This window comes from Octopus bimaculoides, chromosome 19, assembly GCF_001194135.2.
Source record: "Octopus bimaculoides isolate UCB-OBI-ISO-001 chromosome 19, ASM119413v2, whole genome shotgun sequence".
Classification (NCBI taxonomy): Eukaryota; Metazoa; Mollusca; class Cephalopoda; order Octopoda; family Octopodidae; genus Octopus; species Octopus bimaculoides.
This window is the reverse complement of record NC_068999.1, coordinates 5,261,253-5,266,665: the sequence shown is the minus strand read 5'-3', so window position 1 is coordinate 5,266,665 and position 5,413 is coordinate 5,261,253.

The window sequence follows — 5,413 nt, the reverse complement described above, 5'->3', positions numbered from 1 at the left end:
AACAAGTACCTCACTCTTACTTCTTTTCATTTCACCCAGGTCTATTAAGATATAAGTAAGTCTGCTACATTCAGTTTCTTACGTGCATGAATGCGTGTTTGTGTATGCACGCGTGTCTGCATATGCATATGATACTAAATTATTCACAGAACGAATATACAATCTTATGAATTCACAACAGCAATATGTGTTAAACATGTGAAACTCTGTAATCAGACACACACATATATATTTCTTTATTGGCCACAGGGGGCTAAACACTGAGGGGACAGACGAAGGGAATAAGTCGATTACATCGACCCCAGTGCGTAACTGGTACTTAATTTATCGATCCTGAAAGGATGAAAGACAAAGTCGCCCTCGGCGGAATTTGAACTCAGAACGTAACGGCAGACGAAATACCGCAAAGCATTTCGCCCGGCGTGCTAACGATTCTGCCAGGCACACACATATATGCGAATATGAATTACTAAATACACACATTAAATATGCATAATGCAGATATAGTTACGTGGGTGTATGCACATGCTATTTATGAACTTCAAACTCAAACTTAATATTTGATACAAGGGAGATAAAAATTTGGGACGTATTCGCCTTCTCCAAAAGGGAGATAATAATTCGAGACATATTCGTTTACTCCAAAATGTATATCTACGTATACGAGTGTATATCTGTATGGTTCTATACATATACATAAATATATATATAAATAAATATATATATATATATATATATATAAATAAATATATATATATATAAATAAATATATATATATAAATAAATATATATATATAAATAAATATATATTTATGTATATGTATAGAACCATACAGATATACACTCGTATACGTAGATATACATATATATATAAATAAATATATATTTATGTATATGTATAGAACCATACGGATATACACTCGTATACGTAGATATACATTTTGGAGTAAACGAATATGTCTCGAATTATTATCTCCCTTTTGGAGTGAACGAATACGTCCCAAATTTTTATCTCCCTTGTATCAAATATTAAGTTTGAGTTTGAAGTTTCTAAATAGCATGTGCATACACCCACGTAACTATATCTGCATTATGCATATTTAATTCGTTTACTCCAAAATGTATATCTACGTATACGAGTGTATATCTGTATGGTTCTATACATATACATAAATATATATATATATATAAATATCTTTACACGTATATATGTATACACACATATATCGATATATGCATACACACACACATATATATACACATACATATATATTTATGCTTTTACTTGTTTCAGTCATTTGATTGTGGCCATGCTGGAGCAACGCCTTATAGTCGACTTTTAAAGCCTGGTACTTATTCTGTTGGTCTTTTACTGAACCGCTAAGTTACAGGGACATAAACACATCAACACCAGTTGTCAACTGGCAAGGGGTGGGGACAACACTGGCACAAAAACACAAACACACATAGATACATACATATACATATATATATATATATACGATGGGCTTCTTTCAGTTTCTGTGTACCAAACCTACTCACGAGGCTTTGGTCAGTCCAAGGCTATTGTAGAAAGATACATGCCCAAGGTGCCACTCAGTGAGACCGAACCTGGAACTATGTGTTTCAGAAGCAAGCTTCTTCCTACACAGCCATGCCTGCATCTATCTATCTATCTGTGTGCATATGTGTATATATAAGTTTGTATATGGCTGTATCTTCCATATAAGCCATCCCTCAAAAGTTATCTTTTAAGATTCTTCCTCATCTCCCTTTATCAGCACAGACAGTCCCATCCCACAAGGGCCATTCTGACTAAAACCTCTCTCTGGAAAAAGTCTTTAACACAAGTGCCAAGGGGAAATGTGTAAATTGGTCCTGTGTGCCACACGTGGTTTTTTTCAAATTCGTATAGTATTTCAGTGGTATACAGTTCATTTTTCAATGAGAAAATATGTATATAATATAACATTATTGAGCTGTTGTTTGGAACATAAACATGAAATCTTAATGGAAGATTTAGATTTAGACCACTTTATCCTTTTAGCATTCATATTGCTCTTTAAAATGTAATCATTATTTAACCCTTTGGAGATGGAGCCTCATTTGGAGTTTCAGTGACAAGACAATAGAGCCATTTTCATAAGCCTTACAGAGGGTATGCATTTTTTTTTTTTTAATAATAAAAAATAATTACTTTTCATATATAAAACTATATATATTCTTGAGGGAACGCGAATGAACTAATACAATCTTCTTTGTTATTGGACTTTTCGGTTGATACATCGGTTCTGTTGTCTCGTAAGGGTTGACCAGATTGTTTTGAATCAATCATGCATTATCTCATAGCTTTGAGATTTCGATTATGTGACTGTTTATCTTTAGGGTGACATTGTAGGACATGTGTGAGAGGCTGAATCTGGCCAGTTTGAGCAAATAAAACTGGTAGAATATTTCGGTCAGATATCATCATCATCGTTTAACATCTGTTTTCCATGCTGGCATGGGTTGGATGGTTTGACTAAGGTCTGGAGAGCCAGTGGCTGCATCAGGCTCCAATCTGGTCTGGCAATGTTTCTACAGCTGGATGCCCTTCCTAACGCCAACCACTCCGAGAGTGTAGTGAGTGCTAAAGAGTTAAAAATTCGCAAATATTCTATTAATTTCTCCATAAACTGCATCTGTGAGGAAATTTTCAGTAGAATTGCACCAAAACTATTGAAACTTTTAAGAGGAATCAACTTTTCTCAAATCACTCATTTGTTACTTACCAATTCCATTTGACATGGAATTTTGTTTTCCAAAAACAGCTCCAAAGACTTCAGAAAGCAACATAAATTATTAAAAAATTTTAATGAAACAATAATATTATTATTTACTAATTTTGATTTTCTCGTTTTTCCGTTTTAAATAAATAGATTTTTAAGAAATTTTATTTACTTTCAGTTACAATTTCATTTTGATTTTTGTTGTTAAGTCTTTCTATGGATAAAATAAAAACATGATGAACATTATTATAACACCACATATAGATAACGAGACAACACAAACACGAATGAACACCACAGCATCATTAGCTATGATGTTTTAAATGCTTTAAAATTATTTGTACAGTAGTAATATTAGGGGTAGTAACTTCCAGTTATCTCCCTTTAATACTAACGTACCACTACTACTATTATTATTATTATCATTATTACTACTGTTAAGTTACACCGAGAGATATTTCATTAATTATAATAATTACTATTAATTTTCTATATACATCATCGGTGTCCATGTGTGTGTATACTACAGATTACACACACACTATATTTTAGTGTGTACACACACTATTCCTAGTGCATGCACACAGTTGTACAAATACACACACACACACACACACACATTTCCCTGTACACATACACATATTTACAAATGTATACACATTTACATGGATGACGCAGATTAAAGAAACACGCACGCACACACACACACACGAATGCATACACACATTTACACAAATGAATGTATACGCACAGGCATTTACACAAATACACACACACAGTCCACCACAGGGTCCAGTCCTTGCTGCAATGTGGTGACTTGCAGGCCTCAATGACCTTGGGAGCTATGACGGTGAAGGGACAAGGTTCTGGTAAGGTCACCCATGCAAGACAAGTCAAAGGACAGAGGCCAGAAAATTATGGACCAAATCTTTCCAGAAGCAAAAATGGGTTTGCATAGGGCCAACCTCACCTCATCTAGAAAGAACAGCAAAGACTACAGAGGCATCAATGACAATCCAGAACCACCAAGACCTAGAAAAGGGAAGCCTTCCTTGAAAAGATAGCTCAGAGTGGAGAACAGTCAAGAAAAGTCATCAAGGGTCTATTCTCTGTAAGGCGTAAAAGATTTAACATAACACACACAGAGTTGGTGGCCGAGTGGACAGGATGCCAGCCAAAAGGTCTGAGGTTCTTATCTTCTATCAGTCAGCAACATTTTGTGCACCTCAGTCCACTAAACAATGAATAGGTTCCATGAAGTGGAAATGTCCATCTTTAGTAAACGGCAGGAACAACTGTCACCCTACGACTGTTTCATTAGCTTGCAGTGTTGGTTTCAAAAACATCCCTGTGTAAGGGATTATGAGTTGGGCTCCACCAGCAGGGTTACCCTCCCTGCATGTAATTCTTGTTTCTGATTTAGGTACAAAGCTAGTAGCTTTGAGGGGAGCTGGGTTAGTCAACTCCATGAATCCTGGTAATTCACTGGTACGCCTGACCAACTCTGGAAAGATGAAATGCAAACTTTGAACGTATTTAAAGAGCTGGAGTGAATGCCACAAAGCATTTTGTCTGATGCTGTAACAATTTTGCCAACCCATCCCCCCCATCTACCCCTTCTCACGCATAATGCCACACTGAAGAGAGAATCAATCACTAGAATACCTACTCATCAAAAAGTAGGGCCGTTGCCACTATCACATGTTCGGATAGTGCTTTTTATGTGCCACCAGAATGGGAGCCAGTCAGGGGACACTGGCCACAGCAACGATATGGTAGGTTTAAATGCTAAAGGGTTAAAAATTCGCAAATATTCTATTAATTTCTCCATAAACTGCATCTGTGAGGATGCAGTTTATTCAAATGTCTATTCAGAAGACCCAATTTATTATTGTTATTATTGAGTGAGAGAGCAGCATATGCCATCAAAGTGACAATGGGGTAAAATATAGTAGTTATATATATATATATATATGAGGGTTTTAGCTCCTCTTTCTAGCAGGTAGGCACCTTGTGTGCCCTGTGCCCTTTACATGGATATGAATATTAAATCTTAATTCTATAGCTATCTAATGCTATTTAAGGCCTGCAACCACCTATATTATCGTTGTTGTTATCATCAACTATTTATATTTACCGCAGATAATAATAACAATAATAATATCTATATAAATATTCAATTCTGAATATTTATTCCTTATTAGTATATTTATGCTGAAGCTGTTCTGATTTCGGCACAAAACAATTCAGAACACCAGCAGACTTCAACGTAACGAGTTAAAGGATTCTTTTTCAGCTGGCAAAACTTGCTGATGAGGGTTCAGGCTTTTTGCCAGAACCAGAAATCACAATCCAAGTATATCCAAATACCAAAATATTTAGCTTTGTGCTGTATTTGGTACGTCAAAATTGTTTAACCCGTTTGCCTGCCTATGGTCGTTTTTCTGTTGAATTTTTTCAGTGTTGTTGGTGGTTTAACTGAGAGTTTTAGCTCCTCTTTCTAGCAGGTAAGCGCCTTGAGTGCCCTTGTGATGGACATAAATTTATATATATATATATATATGTGTGTGTGTGTGTGTGTGTGTGTGTGTGTGTTGTGAATCTGCCAAACTGCTGCTTGGATGAACGCCAGGAATCCTAACAAT